This window comes from Lynx canadensis, chromosome D2 (genome assembly GCF_007474595.2).
Source record: "Lynx canadensis isolate LIC74 chromosome D2, mLynCan4.pri.v2, whole genome shotgun sequence".
Classification (NCBI taxonomy): Eukaryota; Metazoa; Chordata; class Mammalia; order Carnivora; family Felidae; genus Lynx; species Lynx canadensis.
This window is the reverse complement of record NC_044313.2, coordinates 5,294,644-5,314,448: the sequence shown is the minus strand read 5'-3', so window position 1 is coordinate 5,314,448 and position 19,805 is coordinate 5,294,644. Positions and strand designations below refer to the sequence as shown.

At 49.9% G+C, this 19,805-nt stretch overlaps 2 protein-coding genes across 6 annotated transcripts in view; one reads left to right on the top strand and one right to left on the bottom strand.

Moving 5' to 3' along the window:
• Positions 1-18,432, bottom strand: part of INSYN2A (inhibitory synaptic factor 2A) — a 57,763-nt gene extending 39,331 nt beyond the window's left edge. For both annotated transcript variants that reach the window (XM_030333993.1, XM_032595288.1), the window contains exon 1: positions 18,292-18,432. The gene's annotated coding sequence lies outside the window, so the exon portion shown is untranslated. The remainder of the gene's footprint in view (positions 1-18,291) is intronic.
• The window catches only part of DOCK1 (dedicator of cytokinesis 1), a 528,429-nt gene that overhangs the window by 257,792 nt on the left and 250,832 nt on the right, over positions 1-19,805 (top strand). The gene's annotated exons all lie outside the window — the stretch shown is intronic.

Here is a 19,805-nt window from a genome sequence, read left to right as displayed (position 1 = left end):
TATTAAATGCATCTAAAAAGGTGCAGGTGGCCGATGATCCCTCTGGGGAATACCAGTGGGGTAAGTGCCTTCACTGTATCAGGCAGATTCACAGCTGCTCATTGCACGTGGAAGAATCTTCTTGAGGGCCGAACTTAAAGGAAGAAAATAGTTACGTTGTTTGTGAGTTAGCGCTCTGGAAGAAAACAGTCAGATGGGAGGGACCGGGGTATACAGGGCCCTGGCCTTAGAGCAGCACGTCCAGAGAGGCAAGGTCACAGACGTGAGCCAGGTGAACAAGAAGGGGGCCCAGGCTGCACTGCCCAGTGCACGCGCCAACAGGCCCTTCGGGCTGTCTGGGGGGTGGGGGGAGCCCATGAACCCGATACTGAAACCTCCAGGAGCACTTTTCTGGAAATGTTACAGGAGCTGGGTGAGTGTATGGGCTGCCCGGGGCTCCACTGATGCGTGTAGACTATACCTAACACCTTTAGTGCCGTGTGGTCCATTTCAAGGAGGAAAGTGGGGTTCAGAGAAGTTATGTCACCTGTTAACGTCACACAGCAAGTAGGACGGACATACAGGCAGGAGCAGGACCCTGATCTCCCTGATGTCTGAGTTCACGCTGTTTCCCATAACCTCAGGTGTCCAACAGAGAGGCACCTCCCCACATCCTTAATTCTTATTGGGGTAGGAATGCATGATACTGGGCATGATCGTCCGGTGAAGGCAAAAAGTGGGGAGAAGCCCAGAGCCCCCATTTGAGCGTGTTCTAGAACTGCCGCCCGCTCCTTGCAGCCTGGGACTCTGCAAACTGGCCCTGGCACTTTGCAGGTCTCCGCTAGAGTTACTGAACAGAAGGCTTAGAGAGAACTTAATTATGTCATCACTTATGCCATGAGGATGAACCGGCAGTCACGTTGGAGGGCAGCAGAAGTGAGCTCTGCCGAAGTTGCTTTAGGTTGGACCAGGGCTTCTCAGCCTTGGGACGCCTGGCATTTGGGGCTGGATGACTGTTTGGTGGGGGTGCTCCTCTGCGCACGTGGAAATGTTCAGTAGCATCCCAGCTGCTGCCCATTAGACAGGAGCACCTTCCCCGTGCGCCAGTGACCTGGGGAGAGGGGGACACAGCTGCCCCCAGGTAAGAACCACCACATTAGACCGTTCCCTTTCGATGGCTGGAGTGTGTCCCCGCAAGGGAAGGGCCTTCCTTCCAGCAAGGTGAATGGCCGAGAACAGATGGCAATGTCCCGGCTCCCGGGGTGGGGGATGGGTGTTCTGGAAGGTGCCTGTTTCGAAGGGCTAATCTGGAAATGACCCAGCTCTATGCCTAGCCAGGAGGGAGCCACACCCTCATGCCACTGCCACATCTGTGTTTCCTCTGACAACAGAATTACCCCTAAACAGTCGCTCTCCTAGGTAGTCTAGAGAAGACAGAGAATAAGCCTTCTTTGGCTTTTAGGGTTTACTGGGCGCTGAGGATATCTGGAGGCCTTTGTAATTTGACACTTGAAACACTGGGCGGTTTTGGAGAGAGCATTACAGGAAGGGAACAGACTAGAGCCGCATCATATCCTGGCTCTGTGTTGGGAAGACAAGATTCTGGATGGCGGGTGGGATAGAGAAGGCCTGCTAAGGAGAGATAATATATATCTTTTACAGACACTTATCCCAACAGGTTAGAATGATGCACACAAAAGGACTTGGTGTGGGGAAGGTATGGGGGACATGGGGGTCTAATGAGAAAATTAAATCTTAACCCTCAGTCTTATCTCGTAGTCATTCTTGAGCTGCCTTTGTTGTCCAGCTGTGTCAGACTGTATTGTCCCATCATTCTGCAGAAGACCTTCCTCCCAGGGAAAATTTGAAAGGGAGAGCATTTTTACAAAAAGCAATTTACTAGTAATTTTTCAGCCTTTTCCCTGCCACTACTGAAAAATGTGTGTCTGAATAAGTTTGTCCTACCACGCCATTCATCATCGCGATTTGCCAGGAACTGCACCGAAATAATTTTCTTACATCCGTCCACTGGTTTGGAAAGATATTCTGCATCTTGGACCCAACCATCAAACTAATAAAACAAATCAGAAAAATTAATTGCCAGTGGCAAAATAATAATAATAAACAACTCCAAGCTCCTCTCTGCTTTACAGGGAGTTGCTGAGTATATAAAAATCATTTTCTTATTAGTAAAAATGATGGTGATACTTCAGATTCTTTTGCTCAGTGTAGTTTGTTGATGCATTCGTTTTTGACTAGAAATGGAATTGTCTTAATCTCACCGATAAGAAAAGACATCAAGGAGTTCTTGTTGTTGACTTATTTGGACCTCAGATGGAGATCTGCACACCTTTTGATGGCTGGGTGGCATTTACTCTAAAGCTTTAGGATGGAATTTTCCTGGACACTGAGAATTACTTTCATATTAAATGGTTACATCTTTCTGGGGGTTCACTTACTGTTTATTGGTGGGGGGGGCGGTGCAGTGCTCAGGCTGGTGGTGATGGTTAAGGAAACGGTTTTGTCGTGAAAGGACATCAGGTGTTCCAGAGAAGACATTCCATAAATCGAGGGTTCTGGCACATTGTATTCATTCATCATCCCTTCGTTCATTCAGCGCATGAGTGTGCACCCGTCACGGCGCGAGGTCAGCGTGCAGTCCACATGTCCTCCTGCTTCCAAACAAATGCTAACATTCTCTGCACTTCACTTGGATTTTCTCCTTGACCCTCAGGACGGCCTCCCAGGGGAGGCACTCTTACTATCCTCAAGCTGCAGATAGAGAAATTGAGGCTTCAGATTTTTTTTTTCTTTCCTAATTCGCCGAGGGTCCCACAGCTCAAGGGCCCCACCCTGCATCCCTCTAAATCCCGGGCATTGACCTGCTGTCCTGCCCAGGCAAACCTGGAGCCTCTAAAGTGAGTGCCCTGCAATGAACTTCAGAAAGCATCCAACGGCTGGACCTCCTCTCAGCGACTTCCTTGGCCTGTTTGTCGCAAGGCATGTGGGTGCGGGTTATGCGGAGAACCTGCAGGTAGTTCCCAGGAATAAACCTGGCCCCGAGCACAGACTCGGGCCCGTGAGGGCCACCCGGAGTGTTGCGGTCCTCCTGAGGCCACAGTGGCATTTTCAGCGATGGCTCGCCTTGGCTATGTCACCTCTGAGCAGCATGGGCTCTGGGTCTTGGAGTTAATCTCTTGGTCCCAAAGCAGCAGGAGTTCATAAAGTTTATTTCTCATAAGAAAATTGTGTTTGGGAAGTCATCGGACTGTGTCGTCTTGAGGTGAAGGTGGCGAGGCACGCTTGAGCCCGTCTGGCTCGGGGAGAGCTGGGGGTGTGGAGGAGTGTTTGGAATGTAAATGTCTTAATTACCCTCAAATTAAAGTGCATAATCAAATGTGAGTTGTAAATATATAAACCCTGTATTTTTAGATTAGTGATGGAGAGTCATCTCTGTGTGCTGCTTTAAATTAATAGCTTATATAAAAATGTTCCTTCCAGCCCAAGGAGTGATAAGTGGAAACAACTAAATGCCTAACAATAGGTAAACGGTTAAGTAAATTATGGTGTACGTTCACTCAGTGCGGCCATTAAAATGATAATTATAAAGATTATTTAGTATCATAGAAAAACACTTACGAAATAATGTGAAGGGAAAGAAAGCAGTCTCCCAAATTGTACTGGAAGGAAATGAACAAACATGGTCACCGTCGTGGTGTGTGAAGATCGGGCATTTGGGGAGATTTATCTTCTTCCTTCTGTTTTCCAGTTTTTGTTGAGGGAGCCTTAATATTATCGTGTTGTTTGCCAATTAAAAACCGCAGGGCGAAGTCAGTCCGCACCTCAGGCAGAATGACAGGATCAGGCCGCTGGAAATTACACATACTTGCATCACAATAAGAAAAACCCAGAAATGATTAGATTTGGGTGCGTGCAGCCTCCCAAAGGTCACCTTTTATTGTTGGGAGGAAGCTTTGAATAAAGGACGAAAATGAATTTCAAAGCACTGATGTAAGCGTTAGTGTGTGGAGTACGTGTGCAGATGTGCACACGTGTGTGCACAGAGCTGTGCACCTAAGTGTGCGTGCACAGGTTAGGAGAAGCAGCGTTTGGTAGAAGATACGTCGGTTTCCGAGCAAACTCACTGCTGGGGTGAGACCTGCCATCTGTTTTAATTAGACGTGAAATGGATTTGACCTATAGTCTGCATTATTTTCTGAAGTAACCTGGGATCTCAGCAGCTGACGGGAGACTCTCCGCTGGATTAGCTCCATTCGGGAAGTGTCTGCACTACCGGGAGGTTTCCAGTTTGGCGCTGTGTGGTGATCTATGTGGCACGATGCAGCTGACTGACCGTGGGGGCTGTTGAGCACCTTGGCCTTGCCAAGACGGCCCCTAGTGTCCCATCAGTCAGTGGAGATAGCAAAAGAGCTAGGCAAGCAATCTGAAGAGTCTGGAAGGGGACTGTATGATATTATTGGTTTTTCTAGTGGCTTTCCCGCTGTTGAGACACCTTGGAGTCACAGATGCTGGCTGGAATTCAAGATTAATTGGGTCAGCATTTTATTCCATATGCTGAGGGAAAGCCTGAACATTAGGCCAGTCAGAATGGCGGAGGCGGGGTGGGGGGGGTGGGGGTGGAGTGGGGGAATGAACCTACCTTCTTTAACACTCCGCTTCCCGGAGGGAAGGGAAAGAGGGACAGGATCTCCCCCATTAAATGACCTCGTTTGTGTTGTGAAATGGTTAAGTTTAAGGCCTTCCTTAACAGAAGTCCTCCCTTCCTCAGGGCAAAGCTAACTGCTATAGATTTTGGACTGTGTCTTAGTTAGATTCATTATCCCATTTAATTTCCTTTAATACACTGAAATGATATTTTCCAGACATTTGTTCACTTCTTCAAAGGTCACTGATTCAGAGGACTAAAACGGGGTAACCAATGAAAACCGACACCCCTCTGAGATTGAAAGTTTAGGGAGGAGGCCGCTCCCTTAGCGCCAAGGCGTGTGGGCAGAAACACCGCCCGATCGTGGCCCGTTCCCTTGATTTGTGGAATATCGCAGTAAGGCCTCCATCATTAAGAAGCGATGACCGTCCAGTCAGAAGGAGGGAAAGGGGGCACTCATGGAGCTTCCACGCAGGCTTGTGGCAGAAGGAAAGCTACCCGAGGCGGGGCCCCAGCTCACACGTATCTGTGATTTCAGATAAACACAGTTCAACCAACAGAAACCCTACAGTCAATTACTTCAGCCACATAATGTAAATCAGTGTTGCCACACAGACTCACACTGGCCTGTTTCTAATGAGCGGGGAACCATCTAATAAGAGGAAGTGAATCATCCGTGTTATACATGGATGCTTGGGGTCTGATGTTGAGGCTTTAGAGAAATCAGAACGTGGCCCTCTTCAACAAATCCGACGTTTTTCTTCATTTGTTTCACTATTTACTTAGTTCTTTGATCTTCAGCTTATACTGATGTTAACCTTTGCTCATCCTCTGTCCAAATGGAATCTAAATTAGTAGAAATGAATTAGCAAAATTTTATGATGTTGGCAAAAATCAACTGGGAGAAATGCCTCCTCCAAGTGAGATGTTACATCAGTGTAGAGAACAAATTTTTTATTTGTGGCAGTTAGCTTTGCTAATTGATAATGTCCAAAGAGGGTCCAGAAACACCGATTCCAACAACCCACCAAAATCACATGTAAGATTAGTAAGAGGAACTAATTTGCCTGCTCCTCTCTTCTCCCCAGTCGGCATGACAACTAGACTCGATGTTAAATGTAAGTGCTCTAGCTTTGAATATAGCTCATTGGTTCGTACAGATCAATGTAGCTAACGTCCCACCTACTCTCCTGCCTGGATGGCTCCAGGTAATTAAGCAACAATCCTTGTTAGTTTGGAGCTCCAAAGAGGTTGGAGTTAGGTGGCCTCCCATGCTTAGACTTCATGGGAATCTCAGTGGAAAACATGTACATAGTGAATGAACTTCGGGGTAGTTTTGCCTTACTCATTGTGATGAATCTGTATTTTTTTTTTTTTTTTTTTTACTAAATGGCATGTCTTCACTCATGACAAATCCTTAAGCTAAAATTAGGACATTGATTTTTCCAAAAAATAAGGATGTCAGAAGAGTTTATGATTTCCCTGCTGTTTCTCAAAGTTGAATCTCAAGATACTGTTTGGGAACCCCCCAGGGCAGGGCTTCTGCTTGGAGGTAACCGGTCACTGCAATTGCAATGATTTAGAGTTGAAGATGCAATCTATCTTCCTGGCAAGACCATGTGAGTGCCCATCTATTACCCTCAAAACGGATCTCCCTTGTATTTTTCACTGTATTGCGTCTCCTGTGTTTCCTCGGCCTAGCCAAACCATAGACTTTGCGAGGTCTTGAGTTTACTGCAGAGGTAGCTAAGAAAGAAAGGGAGAAGTGAGCCTTTCTTGTGATCAGTTTCTATTTATAAGTGGACAGCAGAACACAGAGAAAGTACTGCCCCAGGAGCCCACTGCACAGAATCCTAACAAGAGGCCACAGACCAAGACCTGAGATCCTGGGGTGGTCCGTACTCGACCCAGAAACATAGCTACTATGCTCCCCTTGGCCACGCATGGAACAAAGGTACCTAGTATTACATACAGGACTGAACGTGGCTTGCAATGGCGTCTAAAGACGCGTCTCCCAACTTAGGGCGGTGGTGAGTCCCTCGCTGTCCATTGTGAGCTCACCCTAGCAGGTGCTGGCAGTACTTGGCCTGATTCATTCTCTAATTTAATTCTTCGAAGCCAGTCTTCTCTAGGTCCCAGTGATTTTTGTTTTTCCTTCCTGTTCCTTTACCTGTGGGCTTCCTCCTTTCTGTTCCCACTGCTCCCACCCTGACCTTGGTGCTCTCACATCCCCTGCCCTCGGCTCTCTATCCTCCATCCTGGAGGTTCTGCTCATCCAGGCTTCGAGTTCCTGCACTGTCTCTAGAACATTCCGTGGGCAGTCCCTGCTTTGTGTCTTCAGTTCCTGTGGCCCCTGTTCCAGGACCGTGCTTCTCACCTGCTTTCCCCAGGTGGTCTCGTCTTGACGGTCCAGTTCTACCCCTACCTTCTCCGGCTTCTCCAGTCCTCACGCTGCCTTCACTGACACGAGGGGTAGCGCCTGCGTGTCTGGGGTGACCCGGCACCACACCAGGTGCTGGGCACACAGGAAAATGAGGCACAGTTCTGGGGAAAGACGTGCGTCTATCGATAGCACCAGCCCACTGTGCCTCCCCAGGAGATGTGCAAGAGCCGGCCTAACGCCCGAGTCACTTCCCTTTGATGCGTGTCAATTCTCTCCTTACACAAATATAAGTGATTGCAGACGAGGTCCCTCTAAGCACCTCTTCTCTCCTGAACTCAGTCAGCTTTGATACGTAATTGGTCTACGAATATAATGATATACATCACAGGATCCTCACAGCTGGGGCCTTCCCCGTGGATTTTTAGAAGGCTAAAGATGGGTATATCATATTGGTGGCTTCTAAGGATACTTTCTGCGTTACCTGAATCTTCAGATCAGGTGGAATGTGGCTGTTTTCTGAAACCTGGGTAGGAATTAAATGGGTGGAAGGGAGAAGGATACGGTTTCCTGAGGTTCATAGGTAAAACCATGCTGAGATTTTTATCTTCTTATTGGCATAACTATCTGTCGGTTATGAAAACCGACACCCCTCTGAGATTGGCATAACTATCTTGAGTTTGAGTGTTACAAAGTATTACCTTAAATTTTCCGTGGGCAGAGATTGAAAGTTTAGGGAGGAGGCCGCTCCCTTAGCGCCAAGGCGCAGAAATGAGTATATGGTTCAGAAATGGTGTATGCATCAACCATGCGAGACTTTAAGGACGCCAAACCCCGCATAGTCAAAAATCTGCGCGTCACTTTTCACGCCCTCCAAAACTTAACTACTAATAGCTTACTGTTGACTGAAAGCCTTACTGATAACATAACACTGATTAACACATTTTATATGTGTTATGTATTATATTCTGTATTCTCACAATAAACTAAAGAAAATGTGACCAACAAAATTATGAGGAAGAAAAAAGTACACTTATGTACATTTACAGTACGGTATCGAAAAACAAAACCCCAAAACTCACCTATAAATGGACCCGCACAGCTCAGACCCATGTTGCTCAAGGGTCAGCCGGATGGTATATTTAACCATGAGGTACGGTGGGGCCCCTAACGACACGTGTTGTAGTAAGTATGACTTGCTGGGGCCTGCTATTGATTAATTCTTACGTTATCCAGCTTTGTTCTCGAAAGTGGGACACAGCAGTGGTAGGATTCAGTAAGCATTTAATTCAAAAATTGCAATAGCTTGGGATAACAAAAACATTTAAAAGTGTGGAATCTCGCTAATCTCAGCCTTCTAACTGGACTGTGGTTTTTGCTACAGAGTGGGGGAGCCATTGGCCTGCAGGGAGTGGGGGTGGGGATCCGTGGAAGGTCTGGAGCACACCTTTGAGTCCGGTGACTTCGGAAGGGTATGTTGGGCACACGGCTTTTGAATGAAACAAACCCCTTTCATTTCTCCTTACTTTCAATTGAGTACACGCTATGTGAAATTGTACTCGATACCTAAAATCGGTACTTAGGAATGTAATCCTGCACGACTTTTTGTTCATGATGAATATAGACAGGAAGGAAAAGGGGAATGAGGAAATAGGAGAGTGGGGGGGAACGTGAGGGTGACAGCCACACAGATGGACCGACAGACAGACACAGGAGAGGAAGGCTGATCCTCAGGGAAGTTAGTCCCAGTAAACCACGTCACATCCTGCTTGCTGTTACTTGGAGCCCCTGCCGTCAGCTATTTGATTCTCTTTCAGGGGCCGTTGGAGCGGCCCCTTCTCATCCTCTCCAGAATGGAGCCTGACCGCTCATCCAGGCTAGGACAGGCATCTGAGGTAGGACATCATACGGCTTCATGTTCTATGAAGCCCCCAACACAGTAAGTGAAGTGTTAAACCTAGTGAATAATCCTAATTTAAGTTTATATGTCTGGGTTCTGCTTCTGCCTTTAAATCTCTCCGAGACCCTCCTGGATCGGATGGCCTTTTCCTTCGCGAGGCTTGGGAGGGAGGGACCGGACGGTGGGGACGGATTCTGTAGGTTCGTGGAGACAAGTTAGCTCCATAGTGAGTAAGCAGTGCTGATGATCAGGAAGCGAGTCTCTGCATACATCACAACCCTAAAAGGACTTTTTCAAAGGAAAACATGAATCTTTCCAAAACCTTAAGCGACCCCTCTTTGCTTTGGCCTTCTTGAAGCTGTGGACGGGAGCAGAGGTGTTAAAGAAGTGGAACCTTTTACAAGTTTTGGGGTTTGTTGGTTTGTTTGTTTCTTTTTTTTTTTTAAAGCATTTTCAGATACGTAGAAGAGACTGGATGGAGGCTGTGCTTCCACAGGAAACAGAGAGACATGATCCTCCTTAAGGGTTCTACCCCTGTGCCCATCTTTCCAGAATAAAATCTATCAGTCCCCACCCCAGTCCAGATCAGTCAGAATTTCTGGGGATGGAGACAGGGCTGCAGAGATGGATGTCATCATCCATCATGCAGAGCCTCCAGGCCGCATGTTTTGTCTTGTTTTCTTCCCCACCCCCTCATTCTCTTCTCTTCTCCGCCGTATCGCTAAAGCACAGAGCAACACGGGGTACATAAAGGTACCTGTAAATATTTATTGAATGAAAGGAATAGTGAGTGATGTCCCAGGGGGGCGGGCACGGCCAGCCCCTTCCATTTTGTCCAGAATGAACCTGGGGCACAGCCAAATGCGGGGTTGGTCACCAGCACTGCCCAGGCCACGGCTAGCAAGGTGGGGCCTGCGGTGGGGGTGGACTCACATTCTGCAGAGGGACAGTGAGTGGCCAGTCATTTGTCAGGGTTTAAAATAAGGGGCCGTTTGGTTGTCACCGCTGCCTTGTGGACTGATTAGTGAACGGCAGATTCCAAAGAAATTGGCACCTGGCAGGCTAATAGCAGGAATATGGCATCTTCACACCTCTGTTCTTTTGACATTTCTGGTTGGGGATGTAAAACATCTCGAATTCTGTCCCTTCCTAGGAATCCCACGGCTGGGGAAAGCTCTCCCTAACCATGGATCTGGGCTTTGAGATCTGGGCTTATACATTGGAGGGGGAGTACTCAAGATCATCTATTTAAGATTCTCACACTCTCGGCTTTTCTGGACATAGCGATTCCTGCGTGTGTTTTCTCCTACGATCGTTAAGAACTGGGGTGTAGAGACTGACTGCCTGATTGAGTTCTGGCCCTTCCTTGAATCAGCCTAGAATCTAGAGCATGTTACACAGCCTGGGGGGATCATAAAATAAGAGTTAATACTTCTGTGGTGCTTGGCACAGATTAGTTACCCTTTTGTGCTTTATGTATGTTCTAACAATGCGTTCTCCAAACTCTCTCAGAAGGAGAGGTTCCCAGTTGTTGTTGTTGTTGTTGTTGTTGTTGTTGTTGTTGTTTTAAAGTTTATTTATTTATTTTTTAGAGAGGGAGAACAGGGCAGGGGCAGAGAGAAGGAGAAGGAGAGAGAATCTCAAGCAGGCACTGTGCTGTCAGCGCAGAGTCTAAAGCGGGGCTCGAACCCACGAACCGTGAGATCACCTCTTGAGCTTGGAATTAAGAGTTCCACGCTCAACTGACTGAGCCACCCGGGCGCCCTGAGGTTTCCATTTTTTATAAAGGTGGAGACATCGAGGCACTGATGGCAAGTCAGCGCCCATGGCCACACGGATAGTAACCGTCAGAACTGGGGGGACAGGTGCAGACAGTGTCGCCTAGACATTGCTCTCAACACTCCGACCTGGGACGAGGGCTCAGTCGGTCGGTGCCTTTAAAACCCTCAGAGTGCGGTTCTGGTGATGCCGTCTCTGGTGGCGAAGGGGACGCTGATACAAACAACACACTTAGAACATGTTATGCGTGTGGGCGACACCAAGTTCAGTCCTTGACAGAAACATGCTTGAAGGTTTCAACCTCGAGTGGCTGAATAAAAGTCTATACTTGTCTTATTTATTTATTTTTTTTTCCCAAGCCGGGCACACCATTGGTCCCTCTCACTGACTCTTCAGGTCTAGAGTTAGAACTGGTGTTTCGATGTAGCATTTAATGATCGCTAGGAGCGATTTAATGATCGCTAGAGCCTGGAGCCCTGGCTGACGGTCCATTCTCTAACACTCACTTGGCGGCTGACCCTGCGCCACAGAGGACCTGCCCCGCGCTTCCTCCGCTCAGTAAGAATGGGCGATATTTTCATAGACCCAGTGTTCCGATCATGCAATAAATTCCATCATTCAGCCTCACCCTGGGTATTTTTGGCACACTAGCAAATCCGGTAGACACAATAAATAAAGTGGAGTTATACTTAAAGGAGAGTTAACTTCATATACAGAGACAAATATAAAGAACAGGAACAAAGCAACTTAAGCAAGGATTAAAACCACGTCTGTGAAGCCACCAAGCTGACAGCCGCCATTAAAACAAACACACACAGGAAGTGATCGAGAAAGGCAGTTCTCACTGGGCTCTTCGATGACTGGAAAAGTCAAATGAAAAATACGGCCTGACGGTATTTTTTAAATTTCAAATTCTCTACACCGGCATGTGGCATGAACTTTTCTTGGGAATGATTCCCGTCCACACTTCTCTGAGCTGTGTGAGACTCAAGTGCATGATTAATAGGAAATGGCCATTTGTGCCATGTGATTTCAACGAAGGAAAAAGAAAGAGGGCAAGTCTTTATGCAGCACTCTGCTATTGGTAACAAGGAAGTGATAAATTGATGAGCCTGGCCCAAAGATCCATGGAGTTGATGTCATGATGTGAAACTGAGTTGTGAGGTCAAGGCCGAGAGGCAGACAGATATCTTCCAGTCAGCCTTCAGTTGACTCTATGAGCTCTCCAGTATTTTGGTAAAGCGGTAGTGAAAGTTCCTTCCAACCAAAAAAATGGTTTGGGGGTATAGGAACATTGTATGTGTCTGATTGACGTGTTAGAATTTCTCATTTCTCCTTGTTGTTCTTTTACTCTAGTACTAGGCCAATAAACTCAAACAACTTTCTTCCTTTAGAAACTCAGTTTCTACCCAAGTGAATTTTTACCAAAGAAAACTCTAAGGTTGAGTCTGGTGATAGAAAAACCCAAGTCTTGGATTCCTTTTTCTTGCCTAAACACCGTGTAGCCAGGTGTGAGGACTGTCCATTTTTTTTTTTTTAATTTTTTTTTCAACGTTTTTTATTTATTTTGGGGACAGAGAGAGACAGAGCATGAACGGGGGAGGGGCAGAGAGAGAGGGAGACACAGAATCGGAAACAGGCTCCAGGCTCCGAGCCATCAGCCCAGAGCCTGACGCGGGGCCCGAACTCACGGACCGCGAGATCGTGACCTGGCTGAAGTCGGACGCTTAACCGACTGCGCCACCCAGGCGCCCCAAGGACTGTCCATTTCTAGAAGCAGGCTTCCTTTTTACCACCCTCTCATGTATTTCCTTTTAATTTCTACTACAAAAAATGTGCAACTTCAAGTGAAAGAGAAAAATTATTGTTCAGTCTGGATTCCCTGAGTTTCTAGCAAAATCATTGATGAGGTTTATTGTTAGTAGCCTCATTAAATATTTATTAAGCATCTGTTATTAGGTAATACTATTCTTAGTCCTTCAAGAATTTCTTTGTCTTGTGAATCCTTTACTCCATTTTCATTCTCTTCTTTGAAAGTATTTCTCACGTCGGTTCTAAGAAGATGATGAAACTGTATTTTTTTGAAATAGTATTTCTGGTTCGAAACTCAAAGTCAACTTTCTAATGGTCATCACATCTTTTCCCCCAAACCTGCTGGTTCCCTGACTTCCCTGTTTCCATCTATATCACCCACCACCCTGGTGGTATCTTTAATCCTGTCTTCGTGTTGCCACGTTGTAGAGATCTGCTATGTGGGATATTTCTCTCACAGCTGTCCCCTGACATCTCTCCCTAATGCCACCACTCACCCTTGGTACCAGTTAATTCTCACCTGTTATACCCTTTCATCTGGTTCATCTCTAGCTAACAAGACTCAGTCTTCTGGACATGTATGTTAACTGTTCAAAGCATTCACCCTTTACCCATAGCTAGTGAGTGGAGGCCATTCCTGTCCTACTGGTTCTACCTTAAACTGGCTCACACTCCTTCTTCACTCTCCGATCCTCACCCCTGCACCTTTGCCTGGTGTCGCTTCTCACTCTTCCCGTACAGATCTCCAGCTCTGAGCACGTGACGGATGGGCTTCAGCTCCAGGATTTGCATGTGCTGGGCTCAGGGGTCCAATCTCAACCTTCGTCCCAGCCAGGGTGTTGCTTTGTCTTGGGTACCTCCACATGTGCGGTCTGTCCTATCCCGATTCTGCCTCCCACCTCCTTTCGCCCTCCTGGACTGGAGCTTCTTGAGGAACCCGTCACTTGGTTTTGTGACACTCACACATTGTCCTGGCCACTGCTGCTACTGCTCAGTACATTTCCATGAACGAGCAGTCCTTTGTAGACAAAACCATCCTCCTGTCAGTCTACCTTCCTTATGTGTGCCCATTTTTCAGAACCCAGGTTTTATAATTCCAGTACATTTCCAAGGACACGAAAGCCACTTACTATGAAAGCAAGCAGATTTCCTAAAGCAAGTTAAAGATGACCTAAGGTGTTTAGTCTAACCACTAAGGACACATGGAAAAGATAAAGAAACGAGAAGTTGACGTACACATGCTTCCCGGGGAACAACCAGTGTGGAGGGACCCACGTCACCACTGAAATGACGAACAGAGACTGGTCAGTTTCACGGAGGTCGGATGTGAATGTGATGCATCTCCACGGTAGTTGCTTCACCTGAGCAGCCGAAATGAGCAGCTGAGGCCATCAGCCTCCTTTCCCCCTCATTCCCTCTGGAGTACTGAGGAGAGCAGCTTTTCTTTGTGCAGCATTTGTGGCCTCCCAAAGTCCTTCTCATGTCCCTCGTATGCTATAGTTTACGGCATTCCATTTTATGCCCAAGGCTAGATTATTAAGGACTGAATTGGAATTTTCCATAGTAACTGCAGCATAAACTTTGATTAGCATCTTGCCATGGTGTTACCATCTTTAAAAAATTTCTTTGCCCCGGTCATGGCTATAAGAGCGTAACTCAGGTGAACGTAGTGTGGCAGCCTGATCCCCTCTCTGATCTTTTCTGACCCACACCTGAGTAACAGCAAGATGATGTGGTAAAGAGAGTAATGTGGATGTACAGTACTCTGAATAATCCGATCAACATACTAGAAAAGCAATATTCACGAATATTGACTTCGGGGATATTTCTTTTCCAATTCCTTTTAAATATGGTATTAGTGAAAAGGTGTGTAATTTGGAAACACGATCCTTCTTGTCCCTAATAGCTGCTTTTCTATATTCAAATTAATTTTCTCTCTGTCCCAATTAGAGCTGAGAATATGCACTCAGCAGAAAGACACAGAACTATCAGGTTAGAGTGTTTTGTTTTTATTTTAGATCAGCAGTTTGTCTCTTGATGATATCTCTGTATACCTCGAAGCCCCTCAGCTCATTCATTATGGTATGAATGATGTCTGAAGTGCACAGACTCAGACCCACGCTGAACATCCTGATGGCTTATGGAAGAGGAAATGCTGGTTGACTTTATATCAGGAATTGAATTTGGCACCAGGACATGTGTCCTGAAGTCATGGTTTCTCTTACTCTGAGAGGTACGATTCTTGGTCGCTTGGAGACACTTCAGTGCCTCTGGATCTAAGGCAGATACAGTAGCATACATGGTCCAGAGGTTCGAACCTGTACTTTGTATGGGTTGGCGTTTAACGTGAGATGACGTCTCAACAGTTTGTTTACATGAATCCCGGCAGGGTCCCCACAACTTGGTCCCAATCCACTCCTCTGACCTTAATACATAAGATGCGCAACTTTTAAAGTAAATGGACTATGGTGGCTCAGTCGGTTAAGCATCTGACTCTTGATTTTGGCTCGGGTCATGATCTCACGGTTCATGGGATTGAGCCCCATTAAGAGCGCATGGCCTGCTTGGGATTCTCTCTCTCTGCTCCTCCTCTGCTTGCGCGCGTGTGTGCGCTCTCTCTCCAAATAAATAAACTGAAAAATAAATGGATGAAAAATTATGATGTTTTACTATGTTTATGCTATAAGTGAGCTCAAACGTCGAAGAAAGGCTTATCCAAATGTTTGTATGCGAATTTCACGGTAATAAAAGTGTTGTCATGTAATATCAATCATATTAAATTTTCCTTTAAAATATTGAAGTCGCTCCATAATGTTATGAAATATTAAAATCAAATATGTGAGGAGACTGAGAAGGATCTGCTTCATAAATTATGTCAGCTAATTTGGGGCTGGAAGCGAAGGTCTCAATGGAATTACGGTGGGGAAGGGTTCTTCACATTTATGAAGGAACTGTTTAAAAAAGATGCCAGTTTTGTTTGGGGAACCCTAATAACCTCCCTTTCTCCCAGATGACTGTGGTTTGCCTCAAATAGACATGCTTTTTTTGGTTAACCACCGGATCGGTTACGTAGCAGCCTTGACGTGTTACCTGCTCAGGTGTCTGGTGGGCTGGTCCAGAGCTCCAGGATACCAAATCCCCACTGCCCCTGCCCCTGCCTTCCTCCGCAGATGCTGGTCCGTAGACCCATCGCTGTGCCGTCTAGCTGTGATTTCTTTATCGTCATTCCCCGGGAAGTAGCCTGTCCCCAACAGTAACTAATCTCCTCATCCAAGAGAGCTCAGTAGTTGCTGCTCTAAATGAGACAGCCATGGGTTGGAACAGCCAGGAGAATACAAATGTCTAGCTAAGTGAACGCATCTGTCCAGCCGGTCTGCTGTGATCAACTGTTCTGAGAATCATTTTTATTTTCTGACTGCTTATTTCAATGTGTAGGAGTCTTCCTGGTAGACTGATGCCTTTCATGCACAAGCCTTTCAGTTACGTGCTTGTTTACTTGCATTTTTTTTTTTTTTTTCTTGATCGAGGGAAAAACAAGACAAAAATCCTCTATTCTGCCATGGGGAAAACAATTGTGGCAGAACAGAGAAGCCCCCCGGGCAAACAGAGTAATAAGGGTATCTAACTTTCCACGGGGCTTTTTGGAAGCGATTTGTGCAAAGCCTGGAACTCTCCGGCTTTTGCCTTCTTTGCCTATTTCTTAACCGGTATTTGTGCTCGTCAATCGGATAATGGGCCTGATTGAAGTAAAAGCTCCAAGTCCTAATCACAGTAACAAAAAATGAAGTCGTGACAACTGTAGGAAGTTCAAAGGCATACTCTGCGTTTCAAGGGCATCCTGTCTTTAAGCAGAGGTCTTTCATTTGGCTAAAGAAATTAAACAGAATCCTCCCGTCTTTAAGGAAATGGTGAATTGGGTGAAGAAAAGCCCAAACTCTCTGTAGCTAGCATAATTTATGCAAAATCATGCAATTAGCGATAGCTGTGCTAGACATTTTTTATCCACATGCGCCTCCAATAAAACCATCATGAGTAGCAGTGCCACCTAATGTAAGTAGTAAACATGGGTAGTAAATTACTAATATCTGGTGAGGCATGCAGACGGCAGGCCTTCCATTTTTCCTTTGAGATGCTTGTGCCCATTTGCTAATCATTCTTGCAACAACAACAACAACAACAACAACAACAAAGAGGCAAGGATAAATATGAACTTTTCTTTGGAAAGTGACATTCAACAGGATATGAATGCAATAAATAGCACAACGTGAATAGTACAAACCAGCACTTTCCGCCTCTGCAAAGTGAAACGATGGTTACTTTCTGCTCGCTCGGTGGCAGAAGCTTCACAACGTTAGAGCACTTTCATACATGTGCGACTCGTTGGGAATGGCCCAGGTCAGGTGATTTGGGTGGGATTTTTCAGCCAAGTCCCCTTCGCTCTAACCTTGACAGTCCCCCACTGGCATGTGGACAGGTAACCCCTAGCCAGTCCCTGTCCCAGGGAAAACCTCCCAGCGCATGGACGCGACCCTCTGCTAGTCTGAGCTGTAGTCCCGTGAAATGCTGGTGTGCGTTGGTAGCCAAGGCAGGGCTAGCCCAAAGTTCCTTCCCACGCTGGCCAGTTCACCTCAGGATGCTTCCGCAGGATTTAAGCGCCTAAGCAGACAAGGTCATATTAAACTGCTCCACTGTCTTCTCCGGCCCCAGCCCCCAGGCACAGACCTGCGGCGGGAAAGGGGTCGGGGCAGAAGCCCTGCTCTGTAGATGAGCCAAAGAACACCTACTTTCCCCCCGTTTACTCCAGAGGCGCCTCTCCTCCCCCACTCCTGGCATCCCCTTATCGCCAGCTCCATCTGCCCATGGCATATTTCTGGGTAGTAGAATGCTGAGGTCACAGGGACAGGTTCTTCATCCCGGCGCTGGAGACGCCAGCTGGGAACCCTGAGCATGAACCAGCAAGACGCAGACTCTCGCGCTTGACTTTGGGCTCCAGGCGCTGCCCCGGCCCCGGGCCGGCCCGCGGGCACCCTCCTCCCTCTTGCCCTCGCCCGCCAGCAAGCTCGCTCGCTCGCTCGCTCTGCAGCATTGGTTGGTTTCCCACGCCTGTCCCGGGCTGACACGGGATGCCGCGCACCCCGAAGGCCCGCGGGCACCGACCCGGGCCCGCGGCCCCGCGAAAGTGCCAACCCGAGCGAGCCCTGGCGCCACGGGAGGAAATGGGCATTTCACGTGGGCATCTGCCTTCGCTCCCGCTCGCTCCTCTCCTTCGCGGCCGGCGTCAGGGCCCTTCTGCTCGGACTTATCCCCACCCCACCCCCCACCCCCGCCCCGAAGTTAATCAGCCGTACTTGCCAGTTCGCTTTAGTTTGGAAAATACTTAAACACCTCGAAACGTTCCGGGGACGCGGCCGCCCGCGATCCCCCAGTTCTGCCTGGCCAGGGCTCTCGGGCGCTCAGGAGGCTGTGGCGTTTGTCTAGAACCGACAGCGTAGACATGCAGCCCCGCTCCTCCCAGGCCGTCGCCAAAGTTGCCAGACGCCCCTCGGCGACCCGGCCGCGCCAGATGCAGTTGCGTAACCTCGCCCGCCGCCCGGTCCGCTCCTGGCTGCACCGGCGCGTCCTGGCCCCGGGAGCCGCCGAGTCCCCGGCGAAGCCCGTTTGGGGGCGAGTGCGAGCGCCCGACCGGGGTCGGCGCCCGTCCGAGCGGTGCTCTGCCCGCGGCCAAGTGCAGCGGGCGCCGGGGCGCGGGAGGAGGGCGCGCGGGGCTCCGCTTACCTTCCGCTGCTTACAGATAAGTCGAGGTCGGTGCGGCGCCTGGCTCGGGCATGTCTCGCCGCGGACCCGGGCGAGCCTGGCGCGGCGCGGAGCACTCCGGGCAGGGCATCCGCGGCGAGGCTCGCCGGGCTCGCGCGGAGGAAGGCTCGGCTCCGGGGACTTGGCCGGCTGCGCGCCCGCCGCCCGCCCCCTCCACCGCCGCCGGCCCGGCCCGCCCGGCCCGGCCGGCCCCCGCGCCGCAGCTCGCGTCCGGCCCGGCTCAGCGACGCGCGCGGGAGGCAGCGGCTCGGCCGGCTCCGGGGACGCCCGCGCGTTCGCCTCGCTGGCGGCGCGGCGGAGCCAGCCACAGCCACCCGGCGCCGTGCTCCTCCGATGTCCTCATTTACTGCATTGTCTTCGGCGAGATCTCGGAGCCGGGGCTGGCAGGCGGGGGCGGAGAGGGGAGGGAGCGGGAGGGAAGTCCTTGCAGCCGCCCCCGGGTCCCCGCTACTCCGCGGAGCCCGGCGGCCGGAGGAGAGGGCGCCGGAGCCGCGCGCCCGCCGCCTGTGCGCCCGGCTGGCACCGAGGCGGGCGGAGCCCCGGGCCCCGCGGGGCGGGGGCGGGGGCGGGGGCGGCGCGGGGCCCGGCGGGCCGCGTGCGCGGGGTGGGCGATCCGGAGGGAGCGGCGCGGGAGGGAGTGGGGGAGCCCCCGCCCGCCGACGCCCGAGCCCGAGCCCGAGCCCGAGCCCGAGCCGGAGGAGGAGGTGGAAGGAGCCGCCGGCGGCTGCCGCCTGTGCGCGGGGCTCCACCGCGGCGCGTCCTCGGGGTTTCTGGGCTGCAGGCGGCGCTGCGCGGCCCGGGAACTTGTTGAGTCTACCCCCCAGCCGCCTCCGGAGCAGCCGGAGGGCGGGGGGACCCGGCGTTTTCTCTCCCGGGAGGGGTGGCTGGGGTCCCCGCGCGATGGCTGCCGGCTCTGCCAGTGGGCCCAGCCCCGCGGGGCTTTGAAATCCCGGAGCTCGGGAAGGGGGGCGGGGAGGGGGCTTAGGCGTCTGCCCCCTCACCTGCGGATGGCTGCCTAGTGGAGGCCAGGGTCAGGGGCGTGCTTCCCGGAGGAGTCCACCCCGGGGTCAGCCTCTGTAAGCGGAGGCCGACAGGCAGGCCAGCTGTGAGTGTTGAGGACAGAAGGGGGAGTGCCCTCTGGGTCTGTTGCCCGCTGACATTAGGAACACTCCAGAGCTGGCGGCAGGGCCGCTCCTGATCGAAACCCCCCTCCCGCCCTGACACACACACCACCGGCCTGCAGATGCCACAGGGTATGTGTTGCTTTTGTTCCAGGGCAGAGTTGAGCTCACTTGGGGAGGAAGCCGGCAGGGATGCACGAGGAGGTATGCCCCACCCCTTCAACAAACCCGCCAGATCCACCAGTGGGGGCGGGGTGGGGGTGGGGGGGGAGGGATGGGGTTCTTCTGAGCTTTTCCTGGCAGACCCTGGTTGGTGCCTGGGCCTGGGACTACGAGGCCAGCTGGCCGCAGGTC